The sequence below is a fragment of the Centropristis striata genome, chromosome 13 (assembly GCF_030273125.1).
Source record: "Centropristis striata isolate RG_2023a ecotype Rhode Island chromosome 13, C.striata_1.0, whole genome shotgun sequence".
In the NCBI taxonomy this organism is placed as follows: domain Eukaryota; kingdom Metazoa; phylum Chordata; class Actinopteri; order Perciformes; family Serranidae; genus Centropristis; species Centropristis striata.
The window spans coordinates 8462206-8478460 of record NC_081529.1 but is presented as its reverse complement, the minus strand read 5'-3'; the positions used below and the strand labels follow the sequence as shown (position 1 = coordinate 8478460).

Below are 16255 nucleotides of genomic sequence, written 5' to 3'. Positions count from 1 at the left end.
TGTTTACAGCTGCTGCAGCATTGTGTGAATACGTGTTCATGTATTTTCGGATTTCTTTTAGAGCCCATATATAATTCAGATGTGAATTTAGATAACTGTATCAGCTGGGACTTCGGCCTCAGGTTATTTTCTTCTGCAATGTTACAACTATATCAGCAGCAGGATCCTCTACAGATTCCTTATAACTGTGCTGCTGCTGCTGCTCCAAGGCGCACACACCTTATCTTGTATGTGTTTGTGTGTGTGGTGACTCTGCAATGTTGCTTGCTTCGATCATTTCACATACTCAAGGGCATCCTGGACTGAGTTTCACAAAATCTTTTTACAGAAAAGAGTACAAAAAAGGGAGACACAGCAGCAGACAGATGCAGAGTGAGCTGTAAAAAAAAAGAAGGGTAGAAAAAAGAAAAAGTGAGTGGGTTTGAGGTGAAGGCTGCTTCTTCCACACCAGGCCAGGCAGCAAGACACATAGCATCCAACACAATTAACCACTAGTCTGGTCTCTGCCGTGGGCTGGATATGGGTTGGGTGACGCCTGGAGACACTCGGTCTCCAGACAGCCTTTTTAATTAGACAGAGTAACTAAGATGCCGTAAAGCGAGCGAGCCCTCTCCCTCTGTCTTTCTCGGATCCTATAGGCTGACTGCTCGCTGTTCTCTGCAGCGTCTATATGCCGCATTGGCTGTAAACCGCCAGCTGAGGCTAAAAAGGCCCATCTGCAAGACAGACAGCATCTGGGGTCTGGCCCAAAAGATAGAGGAGGCATCAGAGAGGGCTGCACAATCCAAAAAAGCAGGATGGAAAAATCTAGGAAACTCATCCGCTGCCACTCTTGCTGTGGTAAGCCTGAATGTATGTTAGGGAAGAATGTGTGAAAGCTGATTGTGTTTCGCATCTGCTACGGTTTCTGTCGGCGAGTGATAAAAGAGGAACCATCAAAAAAACAGTTCAAAAAGAGACGATAAGCCAAATAAAATTCAGCGGTTAGGCCTTAGCCAACCCAGGCTAGGATAAATCAAAGCCTAAGTGTCTTGTTAGGGCATGCAAGCTCATAAACATGCAGTAGCCTGTATTCAGCCACTAAAGGGTGTGTCCTATAGGCATATCCTAGCCCAGGGCTGAGTCACACACACCCCAAAAATGCTTGGCAGAGGGAAATAGTATAGTAAATTTAGAGAAAAGGGTGACAACAGAACAAGAAGGTAAAAGCTTATGACTGGACAAAGAGGGAATTAAACCCATCATGTAACATTTAAGTCGCACAGAAAGTCAAGGCGAGTTGCCCCCTTGAGGCAAATTTGTGATTTGTGATATTGGGCTGTGAAAATAAATTTGACTTGACTGGTCAGTGACTGGGACTTTCTGCACTGACATATTTCATTAACAGAGATGCTACATCATGAACACTGATCATCATGTGCTTTTCAGATACAGCTTTAGGGCTCCAGAGGGGCAGCTCATAAAAGAAACTTTGTTCATATCTCATGGTTCTAAGCTGAATAAAACACTGCCAACCCCAAACCAACTCAACAAGATGTCATAATTTACTGCTAGCACATGATTACTCATGTGAAAAAAACATTTTAAGGGGTTGATATTTAAGCTTTCACTGAAGAGGTTTAAAGGTGCAATGTGTAATACCTGACCACATGCCACAAACTGACAGGGGGCAGCATTTCACCTCTTCCCACCAAGTGAGTATACAGTTAGACAAGTGTAATAAACCTTGCAATGTCTGAACTTTTAAAACTTCCAATCTTGCCTCATGTCATAACTGTAATGTCAAGTGGTTGCAAAAGGGTGAATCAATTGAGAGCTTTCCAGTCATTTTTCTTTTGGGAACAAGCAATCTAAATTTATAGTAAATGTAGAAACGCCGCCAGGGTTTTCACCAGTGTATTGCGAGCACCGAAAAAACTGGATGCAAACTTTCTCACTGGATTTAATGACTTTTCTAAAAAGTGACTAGTGCAAATTCAGCGACTATTTCCACTCCCTCTTGTGCCATGCAAAGGCAGGCAGGCAAGCAGTCAGCTGACAGTACTACTAAGCTTTATACTCACTGATATGCAAATGAGCGTATAGGTAAGTGTCGAGTTAGTGCTAGACACTTTATAGAGGTGTGTGTGTGTTTTTCTGGCCACACTGCTTGTAGAACTAACCCTACATTGCCCATGAACTCTATGTTGTGACGTGTCATACGACCATTAGCCAAGTCTCTAGGTTGCATGGTGTCGATACGCTCATACGGAGAAGACAGCGCAAAATAAAAGGAAGGAGCGGAAAGAAGTAGTAGTAGTAATAAAGTTTAAAAAAACCTGGAGTGAAAAAAAGAACAAAAGAGGAAGGCTGAACACAGGGGACAATGGAGATGAAAGAGGAGGGGAAAAGAAGAAAAAAACAAAGGTCTTTCAATTCAAAATGGCTGTTGTGTCGTGAGTGGTTGGTATTCAAAATTTGGCTTGTGGAAAATCTGATTGGCATGCCCGTTAGGCAAGCTCACTGAAGTACATTTACATTTAGTCATTTAGCAGACGCTTTTATCCAAAGCCACTTACATGAAGAATAACAGCAAACAATCAAGGTATAGTGCAATAGTAAAGTTTGCCTTTGGGCAGACACGGGGAGGAGAGGTAAGTTGTAAATAAAGAGCAGGAGGAGGCATTCTGTTCACCCAAATATTTAGCAATTTTGTTCTCAGCATGTTGGGTGCATTTTGAGAGAATTTTACTTAAAACTTTGAGTCTTTTGTTTTTAACTCAAATCTTACACACTGCGCCTTTAAGAAACCCACTAACACAGTGCTTGTGACCTCAAATTTCTTTTGAAGGTTTGTTTTTGCTAGCCAAATATAAACAACAACGGGCTGGATGAATTGATGAAGTGATAAACAGGCAGGCAGATGAAAGCTGTCAGTGGATTCAGAGTTAAGACCAATACCCTGTTAAGATTACACAGGCATTCCTGACCCGCTGACTGAGGAGCAGCACTGCCCTACATGGCAGCATCATATAGTCAAACTAGGAGAGGGGGAGAGAGGAAAAAAGAAATAATGGAAAAAGAAACACGGAAGGGGGGGTTAACGACAGAGGGAAAGGGGATTATGGGAAGTAATGACACGTTGTATTGGAGTTATATCTGGTCCAAACTTTCCAGACTGAATTTTGACTTTGGTCAGATAAGATGCAGAAGTAGTGATACATTTAAAACAAACCGGGTTTTGTATCAAAATGAAAAGTAATCTGACAAAACATAGAAGATCAACTAACGAATGAAGGTTTAAAAAAAAAAAAAAAAAAAAAAATCAACAATCTGATATCACAAATAGACAAAGACCATCTGGACAGGGACCTATTCAGCCATAAGGTCTCACTCTCACCTCATGCATGCACACACACAAACACACAGCAGTTGTGTTACCTGAGACACCATAGGTTTTTCCATACACGGAGAGGATGAGGGGGAGGAGAGGCCTTTTTTTCACAGCAAAAGCTTTCAAGCGTGCGTCTATGTCTGTCTGCTGACTTTAGTCTCTAACCACCCAAGTGAAGCTCACACCAGCCACAGAAACACTGACTGAGCAGCCAAGCAGTGATGCTACTGAAACTCATCAATCATGCAAATTCATAACAATTTGTCTATTGGAACTATAGAGCGCCTGCAAAGCTGCCTGGCTCAAGACAGAAATACTCTTTACAGCTTCTTCTCCCTCTGCAATCCGTCTCTTTTCTTTTCCTGCGGTTGGAAGACTAAGTATGCCTGCGTTCACCCCCCCTCCTTCTCCTTTTCCCCCTTCTCTCTCCATTCTTGCCTTCCACGCTTGATGAAAGCCAGAGGGAGAGTTTTTTTTCCCCCCTTTTAAAACAACCAACACCCGCCCCTTAAGTCACTCAAAGCTTCTACTGCACTGTAATGTCCATCAAGGCGAAGGCCACAGCCCATCTCCTTATACGGCTGCCTCTTTGCAGAAGCTCCAGTCTCTCCTTCCTGACTGTGGGCCAATCAGATTACAGAAAGGCTGCTCCTTAGAGATAGATCAGCAGCCCAGCGGCTCAGAACCACAGGACATTTTGTTTGAGTTATTGGGCATGAAAAATAAAAACTTTACGATGAATCTATAGTCAATAATAAAACATAGGAGAACCTAAAGTGTCCCTCCCTAAAATTCACACATATACACTCAGTGTGTGTGTGTGTGTGTGTGTGTGTGTGTGTGTGTGTGTGTGTGGTGGAAAAAAGTATTCAGATCTCTTACTTAAGTAAAAGTACTAATACCACACTGTTAAATTACTCCACTTCAAGTGAAAGTCCTGCATTCAAAACTTACTGAAGTAAAATTACAAAAGTATCAGCATCAAAATGAACTTAAAGTATCAAAAGTAAAAGTACTAGTTATGTGGAATGGCTCCACTCAGATCGTTTTATATATTCTAATATATATTATTGGATTATTATTATTGATGCATTTATGTAAGCAGCATTTACATTTTGTAAAGGTAGGGCTCATTTTAACTACTTAATATCCGGTTATGAGGTTTAATCCCAAAAAAATATTGAATCACTTTAAATTGATCATATTTTCGTGTTAAATCTCGACGTGTAAAGTAATTAAAGCTGTCAGCTAAATGTAGCCGAGTAAAAAATACAATATTTACCTCTAAATGTAAAAGAGTAGAAGCATAAATTAACATAACATAGAAATACTCAAGTAAAGTACAAGTACCTCAACATTGCACTTGAGTAAATGTACTTCGTTACATTTCACCACTGGTTTGTAATAAACATGGATAATATTTGACCAGAATTGTTATTTTTGTTTGGAAAATTGAAATCTTCCAGGACGTGTGGACTGCCACCAATTAATGGGAATATTATTGTAGAAATATGCATTGGATTTTTCAAATGCATATTTTTTTTTTATTTGTGTATGTATGTTGTTGTTGTTTACTTATAATAGGAGTCACTTGATTTGTTGACCAAAATGTGATATGTTTATGTAAAATGTATTTTTTTAAATAATGATAAATTACAAAAGAATACTTTTATAATTTTTTATTTGTGTACATATGTTTGTTTTATTTTTATAAATAGGAGTCACTTGATTTGTTGGCTAAAATGTGACCATACTTATATAAAAAATAAAATAAAATACTAATTACAAAAAATAGGTACAGGTAGGGGAATAGGATGATATTTGTTCTGAGTTATTCCCATTTATTCAGGAAATTGAAATCTTCCAGGACATGGGGCCAGCACCATTTAATGGAAATATAATTGTAGAAATATGCATTTGATGTAGTTATATATATATATATATATATATATATACACACATATATATACATATATCTATATATATATATATATACATATATATACATATATATACACACATATATATATATATATATATATATATAAACAACTTTTTTAATATAAAAATAAACTTGATTTGTTGACCAAAATGTTACATGTTTATTTCAAGAAAATAAAAAAAAACAACTAAATTACAAAATAATAAGTCTATAAATAAATAATGCAACAACAGGGACCCTAAATGCTGTAATTCCTATTCAAACAACAAGAGACATGATGGTGTCTATCAGTGTCAGCAGCTCTGTGTGTGCTGAGCTCTGTGACATGAACATTGTCTATTTTTGACAGTTCAGATCATCATCACCATCAGCATCATTGCCATAATCACACTGACAGCCCTTTCTCTAACACTCTGACTCAGCTTGGGCAGGGCAATAGGACCTAAAAATAAATATTTCTATGCACAATTCACGATTCTTATCTTTCTTTTGACAAATCACAACAGACCAAAACATTATGTAGAAACTGAATCATGAGAAATAATGCCATCATTTCAGTGGCGTCAGTATACAGCTGTGATAAAAGAGCAACAGGGCAGGGACAGACCAGATGTTTGGGGAACTCTGTGCCCCAAGAAGGCCTTTGTTGTGCACAGACACTGGCAGTTAATAGTGCTGCAATGATTTGTTAATTAATTGACTGAGGTTAAATGAGTCTGCAACTATTTTGATAATCAGATAACAGCTTTAGTGAGCCTTAGTTTTTTTCGACAAAAGTGCCAAAGACTTGCTGGCTTCAGCTGTTAAAAAGTGAGAATGTGTTGCTTTACTTTGTCATAAATGTTAGTAAACTGAATCATTTTGGGTGCTGGGCTGTTGGTCTGACAAAACAAGAAGTCTCCCTGAGCTGTGAGAAATTATTACTGGACTTTTACTATTTCCTGATGTTTCATAGAACATAATATATGAACAAAAATTGAGGAAAGTTGTAGTCCTAGTTGTTACAAATGTTAAAAAGTTTATATTTCTAAAAACAAACCTTGAAAAGGGCATTTAAATCAAAACAACATGTGAAATACAATGATAATGGACTACAACAGAATATAGTTCCTATCTGTATTTCCACTGCATGGTACTGCTCTGCTCTACTAGATATTTTAGTACCAGTACCTTTCTCTTTCTGTTTTCCACTGCAGATGGTTCCCCCTCAGTGTAAGCGGGATTCTCAGCTGATTGCCACTGGGATGCTGCGAGTAACTGCCGTGACATCATCTTCAATACGACACTTGTCTGTCAGCTGTATGAGGAAGTTTTGTAGCCTGACATTTTTTTGTAGGTACTAGGGATGGGAATGATTAATCCATGATTGATTAATGGTCGTTAAGAATTTGGTCGATCACGTGTATTTTTTAATTTTATTTTAATTTAATCTATGACTGTGTATCAATACTCACTGAAGTGAAACATGCCGAGGGTTCAGTTCTGCAGCTGTACGTCAATAAGCCAATAAGCTGAGAATTAAGTTGGATAAAGCTACAGTTTACAAACTGAAAGTCACAATAACAATTATAAAACACAGAGAAATACAAGAGTATTAATTTGAGCAAAAGTAGCTTACTGTATCAAACCTTGCTAGCATGAGTTACTAAGTTTAATTTTATCAAAATGTAAACACAAAACACGTTTAAATATGAAGATTACTGTAAAAACTAACCTCATGCCCATCTTCGGGGGCTAAAACATAAAACATTAAACTCCTTGACGTTATCTTTACAGCATCACCTCACTTGAGTTAGTTTTACCATCGACAGGAAGTCTCTTTTTATCCATTATCCAAACAGGCTTTTGCATAGTACTGTATATATATATACATATATATATATATACATATATATACATATATATATATATATATATATATATATATATATATATATATATTATTTTGCACATGTATGCATAGCGATTAATCAGTTAATTAATCGTTAACATTATAGATGTGTGCCGTATCATCCATGAGGTGGAAATGTAGCAGAATATATTTTGGTGAGTTGAGGTGAGTACCAGGGCAGAGGAAGTTAATAACAGCTGTTAGGGAGCACAAGCTGCAGGTAAATATTCCTGACTGGATGCAGACAGCCCCTCAGATAAAACATGATGAAGCGTCTACAGCGTTTCAACTAAATGATGAAAAAGGCAAAGTGAGTCCAAACACCCTTAACCTCCCTGACAGAGAGATATAATGTTTCATGTAACAGGGGTATGAGTACCTCTGTAGCAGTAATGTGCTCACAATCTGCCAAATCGTTCATAACTAATCACTGACTGACATTTACCTGACCTTTAATGCAGACCAATTTACAGAGAATTCACCTTATACCACCAAAGATCCACGAAAAACAAGCCTAAAAACAAAGACAAAATGTGAATGTTTTAATATGCTTGCTGCGCTGCCTGTTCCACAAGAGGAATAGTTAAGTAAAATCCAGCATTGCTAATTCTGAGTAGATGCAGCAGGACGGGGAATTTGTACACTGCTGTCACGACTTCTGCAGAAGAAGTTTAAATTTAAAAACCCAACGGCACTGACTTACTGCTGCAGTGTGAGCCGGGGCACAGTGTATGCAGAGGTACAATGTTACAGCGCTGCTTGTCATGCAGGAGTAGGTATCCTTAGAGATACTGCATACATTTAGAGCTCTGCTGCACCATGTTTGTGCATTGCATCGCTTGCTTTCTGTATGTGTGCGACGCTTTAGTGTGTTTTCACACCTCGACACACTGCATACAGCCTCGGGAGGTGGCAGTTAGAGCAACATTAGTGTTGGACAATATCATCATGGCTGTACGGGCAGAGGGAGAGCAGTTAACCCTGAGGTGGAGTGGTGGCACACAGTGCATTAGGCCACCAATACGGAGGACAGTGCACTTGGGTTTAGCACTTAATCTGTGGGAACAGGTGAGACTGTTTCAGAGAAATGGGGCCTCTATTATTTGTCACTTTCTAATGTGGGAGAATGTGAGAATACTCATAATCCCACAGGAATATGTAGCTGGTTAAACTGAGTGTTGTTAGTGTTGTTTTGACATGACACTTGCAACAAAACACACAGGTACCTGTCGATTTGTTATGAGAGAGCAGCTGTAAAACTCTGTCCATTTCTCATGTGCGTGCAGCTACACTCCCACAGAACCCTGAGGGTAATAGAGTTGGGTGTGGATCCCTCGCAAATTCCTTGAAGGCCTGTTGTCGTACGCTGGCTAGCCATGCAGTGTTGCGGAGATAAGACGGGAGGCTGTAAAGTTAGGCAGCATAAATACTCAGATGCTGCTCGCTGCCTCGCAAAGCACTCGGTGTGACTGCGGCTCGGCTTGACACCCTTCTTCATGGGCTCAGCGCTAAGCAGGTGGGTTATAGGGATGATTCAACAACTCTGGACGTCTACAAATACACATGGAGAGAGATGTGGGGGATAAAATGCACTGGACGCGCACATGTTTTCACACAACCAGTGGCTCTGACGTGTTTTTGTTTAGCTGTGAAAAGCAGAAAGATAGAAATGACAACAGGCAGACTCAAGTCATCATCATCTGCAGGCTCCTCATGGAGCCACGTCCACCACAAACCCAGGGTGAGGGGGTCCACACAGTCCCAAGCATAAACACAACATATTTGAATCACGATAGACTGTATAAAAGAAGAGGACAGTCAGGACTCACAATAATATTGCCTGACTGCCCGTGGGATGTCAGTTAGGACATTAGTCGCCTGTTTGAGGAAGTGGTAAAGACCTTTCTGATTAATTTACTTAAATACGACAATTAGTTTTAGTCGTTGTTGTTGTTCTTTGGAGACCACAAATAAATAAAGCATTTATAAAGTGCAAGTAGGGCTGGGTGATATATTGATATAAAAAATATATTGATATATTTTAGAATGTGATATGGAATTAGACCATACTGCATTTATTAATATAGTTTAAAAAAACCTTTTATATACAAATGCTGCCCTTACTAGGGTTTGTCATATTTAGTTCTCTTGTAATGTTCGTATTCTTTTCTCATATAAATATATTTATTTCAGAAAAAGATTGGCCTATTTTACTTCTTAGGCTATTTTTATTTAAGATATTATTTTAGATTTAAATGTGCACTTTATGGAGCTTTGATTTTAAAAAAAGGTTCTCCTGTAGTTATACAGTATTTATGTTGAATTAAACGGTTTCAATAAACTACTCGTTACATGTCATATTTGGCTTCGACTTTGACTGAACATTTGCTCTCACTTTGCGATAAAAATATCAGGATATATATAGTATATTGATATTCAGCCTAAATATGTGGGCTTCAGGCAAGTATGTTTCTGAATGACTTGCCTGACAGGTGAAAGTAAAATCATTAACACTGAACCCTAACGTCCTGGAAAGTGACACCGATGCGAAAGTGCTATAAACCTGCATTTTTTCTTATAGCCAGCAGAGGGTGACTCACTGGTTGCAAAAAAATAAGTCTGATTGTATAGAAGTCGATGAGAAAATGACCCTACTCTTCACTTGATTTATTACCTGAAGCAATAAAATCTTATTTTATGATCTCAGTCATTAGTTTGAAGTCTTCTTCAATACAGCAGGATGTTAATTTTGTAAATGATGGTCATATTTAGAATAAAATATACAATAAAGCAGCTTCAGGGTGTTGCTACCACGTGATTAGCGCTACCACTGCGACTGTAAATCTGAAGCAATGCGTATCAGTGGCACCATTTAAATAGCCATGGAACTTGTTTTTGGTTTCCTTAGACACATACATTGTGTACTGAATTAAAATATCAACCGGCCTTAAATTCAAGGTAGCGTAGGACAAATTGTCCTGCACACACGTCACACTAAGGATTTTATATTAACACCTATCCACACTGTACACTATGGTATAGAGATGTGTCACCCAAAATAGAGGACAGTACCATAAACATTTACAGAGGACAGTGTGACTGGTGGTGTGTCACCTTTAAAGTGCATTCCCACATGGACCTAACGCCCCCACCCCCTTACACCCTGCTAGTTACTACCACCTTCCTCCATTTGGTCTCATTCTCTTTGAAGAGGAATAATGTGTTTAGCTTACAGCTGCTGTAGCCTGCGGAGGGAGGGAAAAGAGGGAAAGGGAAAAGAAAACAAGAGCCTACACCTCTACTCAACATGTTGAAGTAGAGGTGTTGTGACAAATAAAGAATAAATTCTACAAAGTTTCACCACTGTATAAACACTGCAGTGATTACTATTATTGAGTGCCCACATCTTTTTGTTGTAATTGTGTGATTTAGCAGTGATGTGGTTGGATCTGTAGGTCACGTGTCAATGCGCACGTCCAGGTCAAATGCATGTTATGTTAGAATGTCCAAAAGACAGGGTTGTTGCTGTGTTTTCATTGATAGTAACTATGTGTGTCGGTTGTGCCAAAGAGAGGGGGGCAGTAACAGCAACAACTGTGTGTTTGTGTGTCTGTGTGTGTGTCTGTGTGTCTTTCAGTGTGTGTGCAGAAACAACTGTGCCTTGGCACCTGTCTCCCTCAATCCAGAGACAGATGAAGTTTAAACTGCATGGACAGCTTGGATGACAACTTTGAATCGCTTCACAAAATCTCAGCCTCCACCCTCTGTGCACATGACACGACATGACACACGCACATACATATGAAATATAACATGACACTGTGTGCAGTCAGCATGGCCGGAGCATGCTATAGCAACTGTGCATGCATGTCGATGCAGGTGGCCAAGCAGCGGTTGTATGTATCCCCCTGAAATCCCAGCGCCGCCCCTTAAGGCCCAAAGGAACCCAAGACCAGAGAGCAGGACATGCTCGAACAGAGCAGAGAACAGCTCTCATCCCCAGGCTGTCTCTCAGCTAAAGTAGCACAGACACGCCCACCATATGCTAAGAGCAGCCTAGCACACGTCAACTGTATAAACAGTATATGTTGCAGTTAATATAGTCACACAAATGTTGTCGTTCTGCAGCACATAACTTGACTGATGCCTCCCCTGTGTACTCCCTCTACTCCTGTAACACAAAATGTTGCATAACCACAGAGTGGTAATAAACCATTAGCGCGATTTCTGCAAAATAATTAAAGATCCCTGAGCGCAAAGGGTTAAAAAGTGAAAGGAGCAAAGCTGCAGGGACAAGCCCTGCTGTTACCCTGATGCTCTGCCAACTATCTGACAAAAGGCCTCACCTGGGCCAAGACACAGCAAACCAAAAACAGGCCACACCATACACAGCACACATTCATCAAGCCAAAATAAACTCATTAAAACACTCAATCGTTAATAATCTCTTGCTTATCTCGTTCTGATCCTGCAGTTCTCAACATGTGCACAAAAGTTGTTTGTAGGGAGAACTTACCGGGAGCATTGCTTGGTAGTACAGCCCCATCATGGTCTGATCTAGAGGAACAACTGCTGACCAGCTCTCCAGTCTCCCGTTCCTTCTCCTCTCCCCTTCACTGTGTATCTCTAGCCCTCCTCCTGTTCCTCCTCTCCCCTGCCCGTGCTCTAAGACCATGAGCTGACGATGGCTTCAGTCCACGTCTGTCTCACACATTCAAATTCTCCCTCGTTCACTCCCTCTTCCTCCTCCTTCCCTTTTCGCCGGTGTGTCCCTTCTTCCACTTCTCCAGCACGCAAGCTTCGGCTGCCTGTCACTCTCTGCCTCTCCTTTTCTTCCCGTCTCCCCGGCCCTGCTGCTCTGATCCCCCTCGGGCCTTTCTGTCTCTCTCCTCCTGACAGCCTGAGTCTCTTTCTCTCCTGTCTCTCTCTTCTCTTTGCTCTGCGTCTGTCATTCACACGCTCGCGTTACACGTCCTGCTGCTGCTGCTGCTGCTGCTCCCCCCTTTGCTTCCTCTTGTTCCCGCCCCTCTTTTAAAACTTTCCCTCCCTCTCAGCCTCAGTCCCTCCTATCCATCAAAGCATCCATCCCTCCATGTAGCCATCTAACCCTGTTTCTGGATGGAGTCAGAAAGCTGTTGTTGCTGTCTCCTCAAAACCCCAGGAGAGTGAAAAGGAACAGGAAGGAAGGAGATGCTGTCTTCTATCCACGCACTGGCTGCCTGAGAGTACAGAACACGAATGCGACCCCCACTGCATTGCAGCTTTTTTTTGATGATTTATTTATTGCGTGGCAGCCTGTCAGCTCCAAAAAAGCAGCGGTAGGTAGGTAGGCCAGTCAGTAGACAGCAAGGTAGCTAGCTGCGTGGGTAGGCTCCTAGATCACCATCTCTCTGCTGCAGCTGCCTTCAGATGCAAGTCTCTCTAAACTGAGGGAGCGCCAGCCCCGATCCCACTACCTAAACCCTCAACCTGCACATGAATCTGGATTTCGCTGCATTGCGCCGTTTTCCTTCTGGCTCAGGCTCAGTTCCCTCACTTCCCACCACTGTATTGTTAGGAGGCGCTTAATTTGCAGAGATGAGAGTGCAGTTCCTTGCACCGCATTTTCATATGGGAGGGACTGAACTCTGCGGGAAAAAAAGCCATGATGCCAAGCTTTCAGACATCTGCTGAGGCTGGCTAGAAACGGGTCCAGAGGGATGGAGGGAGGGCATGATAAGTGATTGGAGGTGGTGTGTGTGTGTGTGTGTGTGTGTGTGTGTGTGTGTGTGTGGGGTGGGGGGAAAGGGGCAAAAGAAGGGAGCTGGGTTGGGGGGACAGAGGGGCCGGTGGATGCGAGCGAGAGATAACAGGATAGAGGGATAAATGGATAAAGAGCTGGCTGAAAAAAAAGAGCCAGGGATGACAGGATTAGGGCTGTAAGTGAGGAGGATGAGAGGATGAATAGGGGATGATCTGAGGATTAAGCACACAGACTGAACACTGCGATAAACACACGGAGCCAGTCGCACACAAACACATGCACATAATGTACACAAAGATGTGCTGTGATCATATTCATGCTGCTGCACTTTGGCTGGCACCCAGACACACATGGACTCAAACAAAAGAGCGAAATATCCACCAGCACACACTAATCAGCTAATTCAAACAAAAGGCCTGCGCCTTCAAACACACCATCTACAGATAATCAATAGCTCAGCTGTTTTTGGAGGATCTTCAGGAGAACTGCTGGGTTCCTGCACCTTTTTCCAAAGTCAAATTCAAGCACTTTTTGAGCACTTATGAAGAATTTCCTGCATTCTAAAGCTGGTTGAATTTCATATGTAAATAATGCATACAGTTTAAACAGTAAAATGATTATTTTACCCCTTCATCTGTGATTCAGGGTACATACAGCTTATTTAGAGTAATAATTCAAGCACTTTTCAAGCACTGTTGAAGCCTTAATCATCACAATTGAACTGTTACTAACTATACTCACTTAATGTACAACCCAATTCCAAAAGAGTTGTGATGCAAAGTAAAATGTTAATAAAAACAGAGCCAATTATATTCAGAATTCAAAGTGCATATTTAAAAACAAAGTTTAACTATTTCAACATATATTGTCTTTTCAAATGTCATTTTTCAATTGAATAGATCAAAAAGGATTAGCTAATTATGGCATTGTGTTTTTTTTTCTTTTTACGTTTTAGACAAAATATCAAGTTTGTTTATTCTAACTTTTAACTAAGACTTTGTGTGAACCCTGATGTACTCTTCACACATTTTCAGGCTTCTTCATCCCCTTACAGTTGAGGCAAATTACATCTTTATATACACTATGTAGAGTATACACAATATTTCACCGTCATATTAAAATAGATGTTTTTTGACAGCAAAACAGGAGTCAGATGGTGATTTATTATTATGAACCTTTCAAAACGCCAAACACTTTCAAACCTTGAAAACACCACCTTAAAATTCAAGTGTTTTCACTGATTTCAAACACCCTTAGCAACTCTGAATCACCCATTTGAAGGCTATGACCAACAGTATTGCAAATGCAAGAAAATGTGGAGCTCGATCGATATGGAATTTTTGAGGCTGATAGGATGGCAAATTCAGAAAATTCACTTATTACCAGTATGGCATCACATTTAGTAAACATTTTTTAGCTGGGATGAAAATAGACTTTTTTTATGTGGATTGTGCCCTGATTTCTTTCTTAAACAATTGTATACATGGTATATTAAACATAATTGTCAACTAAATCACCATGTTTTGAGAAGTAATGCCAGATTTTCCAGATTGTAGCCGACTCTTTTTAGCCATCTTTAGGTGATAGATGAGAGAACATTTAATTTTTCCAGTTCTCTGCTGGACAAACTGTGATGCTGACACCATTTCTAAACCACCTCAAGCATCTTTTTCTGCATTATATGTTCTGATAAAAAGTCTTCATATTGGTGCACACATGCTGATAACAACAGATACACCCATGTCTGTGATACTGGCCGGTCGATATATTGACCTTGCTCTAAAAAAATGCTTAGGTGACTTGTTTGTATGTGTGTTTGTGTGTGTGTGTTGTTAACCTAAACAGCAGGAGACTGACATATATGGACCCTCAGGTCAGAATGGCCATGCACACACCCACACACACACACACACACACACACACACACACACACAAAACATTTACCCCACACTGTGCAGCAGCAGGGACCCACAGGAGCCTGTCACCACTTAACACAGTCATATTGACACAAGCAGGACCTACAGGCAGTTCAAACATGCATACATAACAGCAGACAGGAGCATTACCAAGACAAATGCACTACAGCAATGAACAAGCCGATCCGGCTGAGGTAGGCCGGGCTGGCCCCCATTTGCATGTTAACCAGCAGCTAGTGTGCAGGAGTCTCCTAATATGTGTGCTCAAGGGCAGAATACATTAGCAGGGACGACTTTTTAAATCATTTATTAAACAAATGTGGCCGCGTGCGCTGGCTTTGAATTTAACAGATGACAGGGGGAGTTCAGACATACTGCAGATCACAAGTGTTCTCTGCCCAGGTGTTTGTCTTACAAGCAGATGAACCCTGGCAGGGACAAGAGTGGAATACAAGTCCGCTCTAACTGTGCAACTCACTATGCTATGATTTTGTGCCCTGCAGGCAAGCCATCTTAAATAACTTGCTTCCATTTCTGTTTTACCTCTGCTCCACTTCTCTGCCTTATCCTCTCATTCCTTTTTTCCGCCTGAAATCTTTCTTATGATCTTTTTTTTTTTTTAACAAAATCCAAACAAAACACAAAAAAAGCTACATAATATTAAATTTAAACCTGGAAGCTAAATCATTTCAGTCGTCCTCTTTAAGACTCCCTCTCGCAATCTCAGGGAGCTGTATTCCCAAGAAAGGAGATACCAGGGATTGGACAGGCAAGCGAAGGGAAAAAAATAATATTTAGGAGGGGATGAGGCCTGTGAGAGTCTCCCATGTTGTGATTTGGGGAGGGAGGCTGGGGCGAGCAGGCACACAGACCAACACTCCCCTCCTGTGGCACTGCCAGAGAGCTGCACATCCCAAACAACCAACTGGAGACGCACACATGCACGGAGACAAAGCCGCACACACGCCAGCTCTTACATACAGAGGCCTTTCTCATAAAGACACTCAAATGGAGTTGCATACGCACACATGCACACACACACTCGCACTGAGCTGGTTTTGAGCCGCTCAATGTGCTCTGCTGCTTGGAGGTAGATAAGAAAACAGTCAGCTACCCTGCCGCTACGCTGCACACATAAGGCACTCATTACTGAGAGCAATATGCATGGAGAGACACTTAGAATGAGAGAGAGACAGAGAGAGGCATAAAAAGAGAGAAAGTGTGAGAGGATACTGTGAAACAGTGCTGTGAAAGGCGTGTGCAGAGCTTAGTTTAAAGAAGGTGATCGCGTCGTTTCTCTTTCTGAGGGTTTAGCCTTTGAAAGAGAAGCTCAATCGCTACCAGTTCTCCTTTCATCAATTCTTCTGACGGACATCGTTTATATGCGACC

At 40.9% G+C, this 16255-nt stretch overlaps 1 protein-coding gene across 1 annotated transcript in view; it reads right to left on the bottom strand.

Annotated features, from left to right (window-relative positions):
- LOC131982706 (RNA binding protein fox-1 homolog 2-like) overlaps window positions 1–16255 on the bottom strand; it is a 63643-nt gene that overhangs the window by 32627 nt on the left and 14761 nt on the right.